A 19,964-nucleotide genomic window follows, 5' to 3' on the forward strand; every position below is an offset into this window, starting at 1 on the left:
CCTCCCAAACGACAAATCCCACAGATGGGAAACGACATCCCAGCACAACTAGTCCCACAGATGGGACATAACATGCCCACATGACAGGTCTCACAGATGGGGACATGACATCTCCACACGACAATTCCTACAGATGGGGACACAACATCCCACATGACAAGTCCCACAGATGGGGAAATGACATCCACACATGACAAGTTCCAATGTGGGACACTATGCCTACACATGACATGTCCGACACAGATGGGGACTCAATGCCCCTACATGACAAGTCTGAGAGATGGGACATGACGCCCCCACACGACAAGCCCCACAGATGGGGACATGACGCCCCACAAGACAAGTCCCAAGAGATGAGGACAGGACGTCCCCACACAAGTCCCAGAGATGGGGCCCGACGTCCCCCCACGACAATGCCCATAAATGGGGACACAATGTCCCACACAACAGGTCACCCTATATAGGACATGACGTCCACACATGACAAGTCCCAATGATTGGGCCACGAAGTCCCCACATGTCAAGTCCCACAGATGGGGACACAACGGTCCCACATGAAAAGTTCCACAGAAGTGACAACATGTCACCACACAACAGGTCCCACAGATGGGACATGATGTCTCCAAATAACAAGTCCCCACACATGGAACACAACTCCACACAGGACAGACCCACCAGATGAAGACAGGACATCCCCACACAACATGTCCCACAGATGGGACACGACATCCCCACACAACAAGTCCCAGTGATGGAACACGACATCCCACTCGACAAGTCCCTCAGATGGGGACACGACGTCCCCACAAGACAAGTCCCACAGATGGGGACATAATATCCCACATGTCAAGTCCCAGATTCGGGAAACGATGTCCACACATGATAAGTTCCAATATGGGACACTATGCCTCCACATGACATGTCCCACAGATGGCGACTTGATGCCCACACATGAAATGTCTGACAGATGGGACAGGATGCCCCACCAACAAGTCCCACAGATGGGGACACTATGTCCCCACACAATAAGCCTCACAGCTAGCACAAAACATCCCCACACGACATGTCCCCAGGTGGGACATGATGTCCAGACATGATAAGTTCCAAAAGGAGACACTACACCTCCACACAACATGTCCCACAGATGGGGACTGGATGCCCACACATGAAAAGTCTGACAGATGGGACAGGATGCCCCACACAACAAGTCCCACAGATGGGGACACAACGTCCCTACATGATAAGCCTCACAGCTAGCACAAAACATCCCCACATGACATGTCCCACAGGTGGGGACACGACATGCCACAAGTCCCACAAATGGGACAAAAGTCCAAACATTACAAGATCCACATATGGGGATATGAGGTACACACACAAGTCCCACAGCTGAAATGCAACATCCAAATGACATGTCCCACAGGTGGGTACACTATGTCCCACATGACCAGTCCCACAGATGGGGACACGAAGTCCCCACACGACATTCCCACAGGTGGGACACTATGCCACAACACGACAAGTCCCACAGATGGAACACAATGTCCCACAGGATGAGTGCCACAAATGAGACACGACATTTGCAAACGATATGTCCCACAAATGGGACACGATGTCCCTACACGACAAGTCCCAGAGATGGGACACGACGTCCTACACAACAAGTCCCACAGGTGGGGACACGACGTCCACACATGACAAGTTATACATATGGGACACTACGCCTCTGCATAACATATCCCACAGATGGGGACTCAATGCCCCCACATGACAAGTCCGGCAGATGGAACAGGATGCCCCACACGACAAGTCCCACAGATGGGGACATGATGTCCCCACATAAGTCCCACAGCTGTCACACAACGCCCCCACACGACATGTCCTACAGGTGGGGAAACAACATCCCACACGACAAGTCCCACAGATCGGACAAAAGTCCCCACATGAAAAGACCCGCAGATGGGGACACGAGGTACACACATGACAAGTCCCAGAGATGGGGACACAACATCCCTATAAGAAAAGTCACACAGGTGGGGACACAATGTCCACACTCGAAACGTTACAGAGATGAAACACAATGCCCATACAAAATGTCCCACAGATGGGGCATGGCGCTCCCACACAACACGTCCCACAAATGGGACAAACAATTTCCACATGTGTGGACATGAATGCCTTACAAGACCAGTCCTACAGATGTGTACACGTCATCCCCAAATGAAAAGTCCTAGAGATGTGACACGAAGTACTACACTACTAGTCCCACAGATGGGGACATGACTTCCCCATATGACAAATCTCGCAGATGGGGACACAACGTCCCCACACTACATGTCCCACTGATAAAACACAATGCCCCACATGATGAACGAAACAATTTGGACACGATGGCCCAAAACAACATGTCCCACAGATGGGACACAATGCCCCACACGACATGTCCCAACAGATGAAGACACGACGACACAACACGACAAGTCCCAAGATAGGAACATGACGCCCCACAGGACAAATCCCAAGAGATGAGGACAGGAAGTCCCCATAGGACTAGTCCCACAGATGGGGACACAATGACCCATACGACAGGTCCAACTTATAAGGACACAACGTCCCCACGTGACGAGACCACTGATGGGGACACAAAGTCCCCAAACATCAAGTCCCACATATGGGAACACAATGGTCCCACATGAGAAGTCCCACGGAAGTGACAATAGGTCACCACACGACAGGTCCCACAGATGGGACACGATGCACCAACGACTAATCCCACAGAAAGAACACATTGCCACACAGGACAAGTCCCACCAGTTGAAGACAGTACATCCTGACCGACAAGTCCCAGAGATGGGCAGCAACATCACACACGACAAGTCTCACAAATGGCAACAAGACATACCACATGACAAGTCCCACTTATAAAGATATGTTTTCCCCCAACGAAAAGTCCCACTCAAGGTGACACAAAGTCCCCACACGTCAAGTCCCAACGATGGGGACACAACGGTCCCACACAACATGTCCCATGGATGTGACAATACATCGCCACATGTCAGGTCCCACAGATGGGACATGATGTCTCCACTTGACAAGTCCCACATATAGGACACGATGCCACACACAAGTCTCACCAGATGAAGATAGGACATCCCCACATGAAGAGTCCCTGAGATGGGGCAGGACCTCCCACATGACAAGTCCCACAGATGGGGACACGACATCACACATAATAAGTCCCACAGATGGGGACTCGATGTCCACACATGACAAGTTATACATATGGAACCCTACGCCTCCACACGACATGTCCCACACATGGGGTCTCGATGCCCTCACATGACAAGTCTGACAAATGATACAGGATGCCCCACACAATGTCCCACAGAAGGGGACATGGAGTACCCACACGACAAGTCCCACAGCTGGAACACAAATTCCCCACACGTCATGTCCCACAGGTGGGGACACAAAGCCCTTATAGGACAAGTCCCACAGATGGGCACACAATGCCCCCACATGAGACACAACGACCCCACAGATGGGACACAACACCCAACAAGATGAGCCCATTTGATAGGACACAATGTCACCACAAGAAAAGTCCCACAAATTGGGACACGATGTCCCCACACAACAAGTCCCACAGATGGGACACAATGTCCCCACATGACAAGTCCCACAGATGGGGACATGACATCCCCACAGAAGTGTCCAAACATCCCGCATGTTAAGTCCAACAGTTGGTAACACAACGTCCCAAAATGACAAGTCCCAAAGATGGAGACACGAGGTTTCCACACGACAAGTCCCAGAGATGGGGGCTAGACGTCCCCACACCACAAGTCCCACAGATAGGGCACGACATCCCCACATGACAGTCCACAGATGGGACACGACATCCACACACGACAAGCGCCAGAATTGGGAAACGACGTCCCCACACAACAAGTCTTACAGATGGGACAAGACACCCCACACAATGAGCACCACAAATGGGAAACGAAGCCCTAAAATGACATGGCCCACAGATGGGACACAATGCCCCAACTGACAAGTCCCAACAAATGAAGACACGATACCACCACACGAAAAGTCCCAAGGATGGAGACACGACGCACCACAGGACAAGTCCCAACAGATGAAGATAAGACGCCACCAAACGACAAGTCTTACAGATGGGACATGACGAGCTCCCACGACAAGAAACAAGATGGTCACACGACGCCCTCACACAATAATTCCCACAGATGGGACATGTTGCCCCCACATGACAATCCCACAGATGGCATCACATCGCCCCACAGGACAAATCCACGAGATGAGGATAGGATGTCCTCACACAAGAATTCCCACAGATGGGTACATGATGTCCCCAAACAACAAGTCCTACAGCTGGGACCCATCATCACCACATGACATGTCCCACATATGAGGACACAACATCCCCCCAAATCAAGTTTCACAGGTGGGGACATGACATCCCAATGACAAGTCCCACAGATGGGGACACGACATTCCCCCAAAACAAGTTTCACAGGTGGGGACACAATGTCTCAAGAAGAAGTCCCACAAATGGGGACATGAAGTCTCCACATGACATGTCCCATAGGTGGGACACAACGCCCCCACATGACAAGTCCCACAGAGGGACATGACACCCCACATGATGAGTGCCACAAATGGGACACAACGCCCACAAATGACATGTCCCACATGTGCGAGACGATGCCCTGCACGACAAGTCCAAACAGATAAAGACACAATGCCACCACACAACAAGTCCCACTGATGGGACACAACTTTCCCGCACAGCTAGTCCCACAGATGGGTACACTACGTGCCCACATGACAGGTCTCACAGATGGGGACACAATGTGCCCACATGACAATTTTCACAGAAGGGACATGACATCCACCCGATGAGCCCCACTGATGGACACAACATACCCACAGGAAAAGTCCCACAGGTGGGGACACGACATCCCCACACAACAAGTCCCACAAATCATACACGACGTCCCTGCAAAACTAGTCCCACAATGGGGACACAACGTGCCCACAGGAAAAGTACCACAGATGGGGACACGAGGTGCCCTAATGACAATTCCCACAGATGGGATACTACATCTCACACGACAAGTCCCATAAATGGGACACGAATTCCCACCCAACAAGTCCCACAGTTGGGGACATGACATCCCACAAGACAATTCCCACAAATGTGACAAACGTCCACACACGACAACTTCCACGGAGGGGCATGAAGCCCTTACAGGACATGTCCTACAGATGGGCACACGACGTCCCCATACAACAAGTCCCAAAGATGGGAAACGACATCCCACATGAAAAGTCACACAGATGAGGACACGATGTCCAACACATCAAGTCCCAGCAATGGAACACGACTTCCCACATGGCAAGTCCCACAGATGTAGACATGACGTCCCCACATGACAAGTCCCATAGTTGAGACACGATGCCCACATGACAAGTCCCACAAAAGGGACACGATGCCCAATATGATGAGCCCCAATGATGGGACATGATGTCCCCACACGAAACATCCCATAAATGGAGACAGGACGTCTCCACACTACAAGTCCCACAGATGGGACACGACTTCCTCTTACGACAAGAGCCAGAGATGGGACACGACTGCCCACATGACAAGTCCCAGAGATGGGGACACAGTGTCCCCACATGAAAAGTCACAGACGTGGACAACACATCCCACATGAGAAGTCCCACATATGGTTACACGACGTCCACACATGTCAAGTTATACATATGGGACTCTACGTCTCCACATGACATGTCCCACAAATAGGGACTCAACAGACCCATAGGACAAGTATGACAGAAGGGACAGGACACCCCACACGACAAGTCCCACAGATGGGGACACGACGTCCCACAAGACAAATCCCACAGCTGGCACACAACATCCCCACACGACATGTCCCACAGATGAGACACGACATCCCCACATGACAAATGCCACAGATGAAGACAAGCCATCCCAAACGACAAGTCCCACAAATGGGACAAACATTTTGACTCGACAAGTTCCACAGATGGACACACGACGCCCCCACATGACACATCCCACAGATGAGACACGACATCCTCACACGACAAGTGCCTCAGATAGGGACATGATTTCCCCACAGATATAGTCTCAAGGTGGGACACGACATCTCCAAACAACACGTCCCACAGATGGGGACATAATGTGCCCACGTGACAGGTGTCACAGATGGGGATACAACATGCATACATGACAATTTCCACAGATGGAGACACGACGTCCCCACACAAAAAGTCCCAAGGATGGGAATCAATGCCCACATGAAATGTCCCACTGATGGGTCATGATGACAAATACGAGGAGCCCCAATGATGGTACATAAAGTCCCCACATGAAAAGTCCCACAGGTGGGGGCACAACGATCCCACACAACCAATCCCACAGATGGGGACACAACGTCCCCGCATGACATGTCTCACAAATGGGGACACGACATCCCCACACAAGTCCCACAGATGGAGACACAACACTAGCTCATGACAAGCCCTATAGATGGACACGATGTCCCCAAAAGAAAGTCCCAAGATGGGGAAATGACATCCCCACACCACAAGTCCCACAGATTGGACATGAAGCTTCACAGGTCAGTTCCCACAGATGGGGACACGATGCCCAACACGACCAGTCCCACAGATGGGGATACGACATCCCACATGAAAAGTCCCACAGTTGGGACATGACACCCCACATGATGAGTGCAACAAATGGGACACATCGCCCCCAAACGATGTCCCACATGACAAGTCCCAAGAGATGAAGACATGATGCCACAACATGACAGGACCCATAGATGGTGACATGACGTGCCCACACACAGGTCCCCCACATGGGTCACAACGTCCCCACTCCACAAGTCCCACAGAAGGCAACACAGCGCCCCCACAAGACAAGTACCACAGATAGAAATACTATGTCTGCACATGACAAGTCCCACAGATGGAGACACAACGCCCCTGAAGACGAGTCCCAAAGATGGGGACATGATGTCTACACACAACAACTCCACAGATGGGGACACGACATCCCCACAGAAGGCCCACAGATGGGGACCCGACGTCCCCACACCACAAGTCCCACAAATGGAAACAACATCCCACACGACAAGTCTCACAGATGGAACACGATGCCCCCATACAACAAGTCCCACAGATGGGACACGACATCCCCACATGACAGTCCACAGATGGGACAGAATATCCACACATGACAAGTCCTCCAGATGGGACATGATGCCTCCACACGACGAGACTCACAGATGGGACACGATGTCCACACAAAAAGTCCCACAGATGGGAAACGACACCCAACACGACAAGCCCCATTGATGGGACAAGACGTCTCCAAACGTAAAGTCCCACAGATGGGAACACACTTCCCCAACAAGAAGGCCCACAGATTGGGACATGACATCCCCACATGACAAGTCCACAGATGGAACATGACGTCACCACACAAGTCCCAGAGATGGTGACACGACAACCTATAGGACAAGTCCCAAGAGATGTCAACAAAACATCCCCACAAAACATGTCCCACAGTGGGGACACATCGACCCCACATGACAAGTACCACATATGGGACACGACATCCCTACATGACAGTCCATAGATGGGATATGACGTCCACACACACACAAGTCCCAGTTATAAGGACACAAGTCCCCACACAACACAATACATTGATGAAGACCTGTAGTCCCCACACATCAAGTCCCACAGCTGGGGACACAACAGTCCAAATGACAAGTCCCATGGATGTAACAATATATCACCACACAACAGGTGCCACAGATGGGACACTATGTCCCCACATGACAATTCCCACAGATGGACACCACACTGGACAAGTCCCATCAGATGAAGACAGGACATCCCCACATGACAGGTCCCACTGATGGGACACAAGGTCCACCACAACAAGTCCCACAGATGGGGACACAAAGTCCCCACACGACCAGTCAGAAATATGGGATAAGACATCCCATAAGACAAGACCCACTTATAAGGAAATGACTTCCCCACACAACAAGTCTCACAGATAGGGCATGAGGTCCCAACATGACAAGACCCACAGATGGGGACACGACATCACACTCAACAAGTCCCACTTATAAGGACACACCGTCCCCACATGACAAGTTCCACTGATGAGGACACAAAGTCGCACACATTATGTTTCACAGATGGGGACACAAGGGTTCCACATGACAAGTCCCATAGATGTGACAATATGTCACAACACGACGGGTCCCACAGATGGGACAAGACGTCCCCACATGACAACTAACACAGAAGGATCATGACTCCATACAGGACAAGACCCACCAGATGAATACAGGACATCCCTACACAACAAGTCCCACAGATGGGACACGAAGTGTCACATGGCAAGCCCCGCTGATGGGGAAATGACGTCCCCAAACAACAAGTCCCACAGATGGGACACGACGTCTCCACATGACAAGTACCTGAGATGGGACACGATGTCTGACAGGACGAGTCCCACAGATGGGGACACGACATCCCACACAACAAGTCCCACAAATGGGGACATGATATCTAGTTATTCATATGGGGCACTATGCCTCCACATGACATGTCCCTTAGATGGGGTTCAATGCCCCCACATGACAAGTCCGACAGATGGGACAGGATACCCCACATGACAAGTCACACAGATGGGGACACAACGTCCCCATACAACAAGTCCCACAGGAACACAACATGCCCACATGACATGTCACACTGGTGGGGAAACAACATCTCACACAACAAGTCCCAAAGATGGGACAAACATCCCCACACAAGTTCCACAGATGGGACACAAAGCACTTACAGGACATTCCCACAGTTGGGCACAGGACAACCTTCCACGACAAGCCCCACAGATGAGACACGACATCCCCACACAAAAAGTGCCACAGGTGGTGACACGACTTACCTACAAATCAAGTCCCACAGATGGGACACGAAGAGCCCCACTGTTCAAACACGATGTCCCCACATGAAAAGTCCCACAGATGGGGAACGTGGTCCCTAAACAACATGTCCCACAGATGGGACACGACGTCCCCACCTGAGTGTCCTTAGAAGGGTCATGACATCCACACATGACAGGTCCCACAGAATGGGATAGGTAGCCCAACATGACGAGCCCCACTGTTGGGACACGACGCCCCACAAGAGAAGTCCCACAGATGGAGACACAATGTTCCCAGCTGATATTCCCACACTGGGACATGACATCCACACACAACATGTCCCACAGATGGAAACATGACACCCATCACGATGAGCCCCACTGTTGGGACACGACGTCCCGACAAGAAAAGTCTTACAGATGGGGACATGAAGTCCCCAAACGACAAGTCAGAAAAATGGGGAAAGACGTCCCACATGACAAGACCCACTTATAAGAACACAACTACCCAACTTACAAGTCCCACAGATGGGGCACGACATCCCAACATGACATGTCCCACAGATGGGCACACGACATTGCACCCGACAAGTCCCCCCTATAAGGACACAACGTCCCCCCACACGACAAGTACCACTGATGAGGACATGAAGTCCCCACACATCATGTCCCACAGATGGGGACACACGGGTCCCACACGACAAGTCCCACAGATATGACAATACATCGCCACACAACAGGTCCCACAGATGGGAAAAGATGTCCCCATATTACAAGTACCACAGAAGGAACACGACGCCACACAGGACAATTCCCACCAGATGAAGACAGGGTATCCCCACAAGACAAGTCCCACTGATGGGACATGACGTGTCACACGATAAGCCCCACAGATGGGGAAACGACGTCCCCAAATGGCAAGTCCCACAGATGGGACACGATGTCCCCACACAACTACCTGAGATGGGACACAACATCCCACAGGTCGAGTCCCAAGATGGGGACACGACATCCCCACACGACAAGTCCCAAGGATGCGGACAGGTCTACCCATATGACAAGTCATACAAACGGAGGCACGATGTACACACATGACAAGTTATACATATGGCACACTACGCCTCACCAAAACATGTCCCACACATGGGGATCAACGCCCACACGTGACAAGTACAACAGAAGGGACAGGACACCCCACATGACAAGTCCCACAGATGAGGACATGATGTCCTTCTACGACAAGTCTTACAGTATGGATACAACATGCCCACACGATCTGTCACACTGGTAGAGAAACGACTTCCCACATGGCAAGTCCCAGAAATGGGACAAACGTCCCCACACAAGTTCCACAGATGGGGACACGAAGCAATTACAGGACAAGTCCCACAGTAGGGCACACAATGCCCTCCAACGACATGTCATCCAGATGACACACGACCATATATGAGAAGTATATAAGAAGTCTGACAGATGGGACAGGACACCCCACATGACAAGTCCCCCAAATGTGGACACGACGTCCACACATGACAAGTTATACATAAGGGACACTTAACCTCTACATGACAAGTCCCACAGATGAGGACAGGATGTCCCCACATGATAAGTCCCATGGATAGGGCACAATGTCCCCACTCGAAAAGTCCTACAAATGGGGACACAACATCCCACATGAGAAGTCCCCCATATAAGGACATGACGTCCTTACACGACAAGTCCCCCTGATGGAGACACGAAGTCCCCACGCGTCAAGTCCCACAGAAGGGGGAACAAAGGTCCCAAAGACAAATCCCACTGATATGACAATAGGTCACCACACGACAAGGCCCACCAGATGAAGACAGGACATCCCCACATGACAAGTCTCACAGATGTGACACGATGTCCAAAACAACAAATCCCATAGATAGGGACACGAGGTCCCAACACGACAAGTCCCACAGATGGGGACACGATGTCCCACAAAACAAGTCCCAGAGATGGGACATGATGTACTACATGGCAAGTCCCACAGATGTGGACACGATGTCCCAACTCAACACATCCCACAGCTGGGACACAACGTCCCCACACAACATGTCCTACAGGGGGGGACATGACGTCCCGCAAGACAGTCCCACAAATGAGGACATGGCACCCCCACACAACAGTTCCCAAATACGGGACATGATACCCCACAGGACGAGCACCAAACATAAAATGAGACGCTCGCAAATGACATTTCCCACAGATGGAAGACGATGCCCCACACGACAAGTCCCATCATATGAAGAATGATGCCACCACATGAAAAGTCCCATCGATGGGACATGATGTCCCCTCAAAACTAGTCCCACAGATGGGGAAATGACATGCCCACATGACAGGTCTCACAGATGGGGAAAGGACGAGCCCACATGACAATTGTTACAGATGGGCCACAACGCCCAACGACAAGTCCCACGGATGGGACACGATGCCCAAAAGACAAGTCCCACAGATGGGACACAATGCCCAAATGACAATTCCCACAGATGGGGACACGACATCCCCACATGACAAGTCCCACAGATGGGACATGACATCCAACACGATGAGCCCCACTGATGGGACATGACTTCCCCACACAAAAGGTCCCACAGATGGGGACATGATGACCCCACACAAAAATTCCCACAGATGGGACACGACGTCTCCACATGACAAGTCCCACAAATATGGACACGACATCCCACATGACAAGTCCCACAAATGGAGAACGACGTCCACACATGACAATATATATATTTGGTACACTATGCCTCCACATAACATGTCCCACAGATAAGAACTCGACGTCCCCATACGAGAAATCTGACAAATGGGACAGGATGCCCCATAAGACAAGTCCCACAAATGGGGACATGACGTCCACACATGACAAGCTATACATATGGGACACTATGCCTCTACACGACATGTCTCAAGGGTGGGGACTCAAAGCCCACACATGACAAGTCCCAAGAGATGAGGGCAGGACGTCCTACAAGACAAGTCCAACATATGCAGCATGATGTCCCCACATGACAAGTCCCACAGATGGGGACACAACGTCCCACATGACAAGTCCACTGTATAAGGACACGACGTTCCCACACACAAGTTTCACTGATGGGGACCAGAAGTCCTCACATGACAAGTTCCACAGAAGGGGGAACAAAGGTCCCACACAACAAGTCCCATGAATGTGACAATATGTCAGCACATGACAGGTCAAAAGATGGGACATGATGTCCCTACACGACAAGTCCCACAGGTGAAACACGACACCACACAGGATGAGTCCCACTAGATGAAGACAGGACATCCCCACACGACAAGTCCCACAGAAGTGACACAAAGTGTCCCACAACAATTCCCATAGACGGGGACAGGATTCCCCACATGACAAATCCTACAGATGGGACACGAGGCCCCCACACGACAGGTCCCACAGATGAGGACACGACGCCCCACAAAACAAGTCCCAGAGATGGACACGACATCCCATACAACAAGCCCCACAGATGGGGTCATGACCTCCCCACAGGACAAGTACCACAGTTGGGACATAAATTCCCCACACGACATGTCTTACAGGATAGGACATGACGTCCCACATGACAAGTCCCACAGATGGGGACATGAAGTCCCCACATGACAAGTCCCACAGATGGAACATGACGCCCCACACAACGCGCACCACAAATGAAACACGATGCCCCCAAACGACATCTCCCACAGATCTGAGATGATGTCCCACACAACAAGTCCCAACAGATGAAGAACGACCCACCACAAGAAAAGTCCCACAGATGGGACACGATGTCCCCTGACAACTACTCCCACATATGGGGGCACAATGTGCTCACATGACAGGTCTCACAAATGGGGACATGATGTGCCTACATGACAAGTTTTACAGATGGGACATGGCGCCTACACGACAAGTCCCACAGATGGGACACGATGCCCAAGATGATGAGCCCCACAGATGGGACACGACATTCCCATATGTAAAGCACCACAGTTGCGACACGAGTTCCCCACATGACAAAACCCATGGATGGGACACGACATCCCACATGACAAGTCCCACAGATGGGGATACGAGGTACACACACCACAAGTCCCACAGATGGGACATGACATCCCACAACAATTCCCACAGATGTGGACATCACATCCCCCCACGACAAGTCCCACAGATGGTACACAACTCTTACACGACAAGTCATACAGATGGGACACAACGCCCAACAAGACGAGCCCCACTAATGGGACAACACTTCCTCACACGAAAGGTCCCACTGATGGGGACACGATGTCCCCACACAAGTCCCACAGATGGGACATGATGTCTCCACACGACAAGTCCCAGAGATGGGACACGACATCCCACAAGACAAGTCCCACAAATATGGACACGATGTCCACACATGGCAATTTATACATATGGGACACTACACCTCACATGAATTGTCCCACAGATGAGGACTCTATATCCCCATATGACAGGTCAGACAGATTGGAGAGGATGCCCCACATGACAAGTGCCACAAATGGGACATAGCCTCTCCACATGACAAGTCCAAGAGAGATGGGACACAACGTCCCCACAGACAAGTCCCATAGATAGGGACATGACATCCCCAAACGACCAGTCCCACAGATGGGACACGACATCCTCACACGAGAGTCCCACAGATGGGAACACGACGTCTTCACATGACAAGTCCCACAGATGGGGACACGATATCCCAAACGACAAGTCCCACTGATTGGGACACGTCATCCACACATGACAAGTTCCTATATGGGACACTACGCCTCCACATGACATGTACCACAGATGGGGACTCAATGCCCGCACATGACAAGTTCAAAAGATGGGACAGGACACCCCAAATATAAAGTCCCAAAGATGGGGACACGACATCCCCACAGGACAAGTCCCACAGGTTGGCACACGATACCCCCTCATGACAGGCCCCAGGATGAGACATGACGTTCCCACACGACAAGTCCCACAGATGGAAACAAGATGTCCCCACACATCAAGTTCCAAAGGGGGACACAACATCCACAAACGACGAGTCCCACAGATGGAACATGACGACTGCACACAACTAGTCCCACAGATGGGGACACAACGTGCCCACATGACAAGTCCCACATATGGGGACACGACATGCCCACACAACAATTCCCACAGCTGGGGACATGACGTCCCCAAACAAGTACCACAGATGGGCCACGATGCCCACGTGAGAAGTCCCACAGATGTTACACGACGCCCAACACAACGAGCCCCATTGATGGGACATGACATCCACACAAGAAAAGTCCCACAGATGGGGACATGACCTCCCACACAAAAAGTCCCACAGATTGGGAAATGACGTCCAACATGACAAGTCCCCCTTATAATGACCCAACGTTCCCAAAGACAAGTCTCACTGATGGGGACACGAAGTACACACACGTCAAGTCCTACAGAAGGGGACTCAATAATCCTACACAACAAGTCTCGCGGATGTGACAATACGTCGCCACATGTCAGGTCCCACAGATAAGACACGATGTTTCCACAGGACAAGTCCCACCAGATGAAGACAGGACATCCCCAGTGACAAATCCCATAGGTGGGACACAACGTCCCACCTGACCAGTCCCACAGATGGGACACGAAGTCCCCACACAACAAGTCCCAAAGATGGGTCACGATGTCACACACGACACATCCCACAAATGGGACATGACATCCCCACATGACAAGTCCCAAAGATGGGACACGATGACCCACATAACAAGTCCCACAGATACGAACATGACATCCCACATGACAAGTGCCACAGATGGGGACATGATGTCCACACATGACAAGGTCCTATATGGGACACTACTTTTCCACATGACATGTCCCACAGACAGTGACATGACATCCACACACGTCAAGTCCCACAGCTGGCACACAACATCCCCACACGACATGTCCCGCAGGTTGGAACATGATGTTGCACACAACAATTCCCACAGATGGGGACACGAAGTCCCCAAAAGACAAGTCCTACAGGTGGGACACAACGGCCCCCACAATATATATCCCACAGATGGGACATGACAACCCACATGATGAGCGCTACAAATGGGAAAAGGTGCCTCTAATGACGTGTCCCACAGATTCAAGAAAATGCCTTATACGACAAGTCCCAACAGATTTTTCATCACAACACCACCACACCACAAGTCCCACAGATGGGACACGATGTCACAGCACTAGTCCCACAGATGGGGACGCGACATGCTCATATGACAGGTCTCACAGATGGCAACACAACATGCCCACATACAATTTTCATTGATGGGACACGATGCCCATATGACCAGTCCCATAGATGGGGACACGACTTACCCACACAAGTCCCACAGATGGAGAAACGACGTCCTGCACTTCAAGTCCAATAGTTGGGAACACAACGTCCCGAAACGACAAGTCTCACAGATGGGGAAACGACGTCCCCACACGACAAGTCCTACAGATGGGACATGAAGTCCCACACGACAAGTTCCACAGGTGGGACACAATGTCCCCACAGGACATGTCCCAGAGATGGGACATGATGCCCCACACGATGAGCGCCACATATTGGACATGATGCCCCCAAATGGCATGTCCCACAGATGCGAGAGGATGCCTTACATGACAAGTCCCAACAGATGAAGACACGGCATCACCACACAACATTCTCACAGATGGGAAACGACATCCCAACACAACTAGTCCCAAGATGGGGACGCAACATGCCCACATGACATGTCTCACAGATGGGGAAAATGACGTGCCACATGACAATTTTCACAGATGGGACAAGACACCCACATGTCAAGTCCCACAAATGGGACACGACGCATAAACAAAGAGCCCAACTGATGGGACACGAAGTCACCACACAACAAGTCCCACATATAGAGACAGGACTTCCCCACACAAGTCCCACAGATCGAAACATGACATCCCATACTTTAAGTCCAACAGTTGGGAATACAACATCCAGAAACGACAGGTCCCACAGAGGGGGACACAACGTCTCACATGACAGGTCACACTTATAAGGACACAACGTTCCACACAACAGGTCCCACAGAAGGTGACACGACATCCCCACATGACAACTCCCAGTAATGGGGAAACAACATCCATTAACACAATCCAACAGATGGAGACAAAACGCCAGCTCACGATGAGCACCATAGATGGGACACAACGTCCCCACACAAACATCCCAAGATGGGGACATGAAATACCACACGACAGGTCCCACAGAAGGGCCACAATGTCCCAAACAACAAGTTTTACAGATGAAACATGACAACCCAACATGACAAGTCCCACAGATGGGACACCATGTCCAAACACGACAAGTCCCACAGTTGGGAAACAACGTCCCACATCACAAGTCCCACATATGGAACACAATGCCCCACAGGACGGTCACCATCAATGTGACACAAGGCCCCCAAACAATGAGTCCCACAGATGGGACACGATGTTTAACACGACACGTCCCAACAGATGAAGACATGACGCCACCACAGGACAAGTCCCACAGATGGCAACACCAAGTCCCCACACAAGTCCGACAGATATGACATGATGCTTCACATGACATGCTCCAAAAATGGGACACAATGCCCCCAAATGACATGTCCCACAGAAGGGACATGATGCCCCAGAAGACAAGTCCCAACAAATGGGGACACGACGCCCCACAGGACAAATCCCAAGAGATGAACACAGAGCATCCCCACAAGACAATTCCCACAGTTGGGACACGACGTTCCCACAAGACAAGTCCCACCGATGGGTACACAAAGTACCCATTCGTCAAGTCCTACAAAGGGGACAAAACATGACACCACCACATAACAATTCCCACAGATGGGGACATGGCATCTCCACACAAATATCACTACTGGGACACCATGCCCACACAACAAGTCCCACAGTTGTTACACAATGCCCAATACGATGAGCCCCACTGATGGGACACAACGTCCCCACAAGAAAAGTCCCACAGATGAGGACATGACATCCACACACAGCATGACGTCCCACATGACAAGTCCCACAGATAAAACACAATGTCCCACACGACAAGTCCACTGTTGGGGACACAACATCCCCCCATGACAAGTTACACAGATGGGGACATGATGTCCCAACACGAAAAGTCACACAGATGGGGCACGATGCCCAAATTACATGTCCCACAGAAGGGACACGACACCCAACATGACGTGCCTCACTGAACTGACATGATGTCAACACACATAAAGCCCCACAGATGGGACCAACATCCCCACATGACAAGTCACACAGATTAGGGCATGATGTCCACATTGACAAGTTCCTTTTGTGGAACAGTACACCTCCAAGCGACATGTCCAACAGATGGGGACTCGACGCCCCAACTTGACAAGTCCAACAGATGGGAAGGGACGTCCACACATGACAAGTCCCACAGATGGGGACATGACATCCCCACACAACAAGTCCCACAAATGGGGACACAACATCCTGACACATCAAGTCCCAAAGGTAGGACACGATGTCCCCTGTCGACAAGTCCCACAGGTGGGACACAACGTCCCCAACAACTAGTTCCACAGATGGGGACACGATGTGCCCACACAACAACAAATCCCTCAGATGGGGAAATGACATTCCCATACCACAAGTCCCACAGAAGGGGCACGACGTCCCCACTCAAGCAGTCCCACATATTGGGATATGACATACCACACGACACGTGGCACAGGTGCAACACGATGCCCCCACACAACAGACCCACAGATGGGACACGACGCCCCACACAAGTCCCACAGATGGAACAGACCCTACACAGGATAAGTCCCACCAGATGAAGACAGGACATCCCCACATGACAAGTCCCATAGATGGGACACAATGTCCCCACACTACTAGTCCTTGAGATTGGACATGGTGTCCCATGCGACAAGTCCCACATGTGGACACAATGTCCCAAGAGACAAGTCCCACAGATAGGGAAACAACATCCCACACCACAAGTCCCACAGAGGGGGGCACAACATCCACACATGACAAGTTATACATATGGGGCTCTACGCCTCCACACGACATGTCCCGCAGACGGGGACTCAATGCTCTCACATGACAATTCCGGTAGATGGGACAGGAAACCCCACACGACAAGTCCTACACATGGGAACACAACGTCAACACATGACAAGTTTCACACCTGGGACACAACGTCCCCACATGACAGGTACCACAGGTGGGAGAACGACGTCGCCACACATCAAGTTTCACAGGTGGGAATGACATCCCCAAATGACAAGTCCCACAGATTAGACACGACTTCCCCACAAATCTAGCCCAACAGATGTCTTACATGAAAAATCCCACAGATGGGACAAACCTGACTACATGAAGTCCTTACAGAACAAGTCCCACAGGTGGGCACACGACACCCCCATTCGACACACCCCACAGTTGGGACACGAAACCCCACACAACAATTCCCAAAAATGGGGACACAACGTCACCACACAGCAAGTCCCACAGATGGGACACGATGCCCAACACGATGAGCCCCACTGAGAAGTCATGACTTCCCCACACAACAAGTCCCACATAGGGGAACATGAAGTCCCCACATGACAAGTCCCACAGATGGGGACACGATGTCCCCACACATTGAGTCCCACAGGTGGGACATGACGTTCCCAAATGACAAGTCCCACAGATGGGACATGATGGCCTCACACAATTAGTCCTCATATGGGGACATGACATGCCCACATGACAGGTCTCACACATAGGGACACAATGTGCCCACACAAAAATTCCCACAGATGGGGACACGACGTCCTCACATGACAAGTCCCATAGATGGTACACGTCACCCACACAACAAGTCCCACTAATGGGGACATGATGTCCCACACGACAAGTCCCACTTATATGGACACGACATTTCCACATGACAAGTTTCACTGATGGGGACACGAAGTACCCACATGACATGACCCACAGATGGGGACACAAAAGTCCCACATGACAAGTCCCATGGATGTCACAAGTCATTGCCACACAACAGGTCCCACAGATGGGACAGGATGTTCCCACATGACAAGTTCCACAGATGGAACACAATGCCACACAGGACAATTCCCACCAGATGAAGACAGGACATCCCTACACTACAAGTCCCACAGATGGACATGAAGTCCCACATGGCAAGTCCCACAGATAGGGACACAACATCCCCACAAGACAAGTCCCACAGATGGGACACGGCATCGCCTCACGACAAGTACCAGAGATGGGATAAGACATCCCACATGACAAGACCCACAGACGGGGACACTTTGTCCCCACACGACAAGTCCAACTGAAGAGGACATCAAATCCCACATGACAGGTCCCACAGATGGGGACACAACATCCACACATGACAAGTTATACATATGGGACACTATGCCTCCACAGGACATGTCCCTCAGATGGGGACTTGATGCCCCCACATGGCTGGTTTGACAGATGGGACAGGATGCCCCACACAAAATGTCCCACCAATGGGGACATGACGTCCCCACACGACAATTCCCACAGCTGGGACACAAAATCCCTAGATGACATATTTTACAGTTTAGATCATAACGTCCCACACGACAAGTCCCACAGATGGGCCAAATGTCCCCACACAAGTGCCACAGATGGGGACACTGTTGGGGTCCATCCAGCCAGAAGTGCTGTGTGGCCTTTGGGACCCTGCTTCCCCTACTTGAAAATGTGTGTGCTTGACTGCTTGACCTAAGTGGAACAGAGACTGGGGTTAGTTCTCCTATTAATCATGCCACTTGGTAATCATGGTTTCAGTAACTGGGCAAATTTTCTGATTGA

This window comes from Suricata suricatta, chromosome 16, assembly GCF_006229205.1.
Source record: "Suricata suricatta isolate VVHF042 chromosome 16, meerkat_22Aug2017_6uvM2_HiC, whole genome shotgun sequence".
Classification (NCBI taxonomy): Eukaryota; Metazoa; Chordata; class Mammalia; order Carnivora; family Herpestidae; genus Suricata; species Suricata suricatta.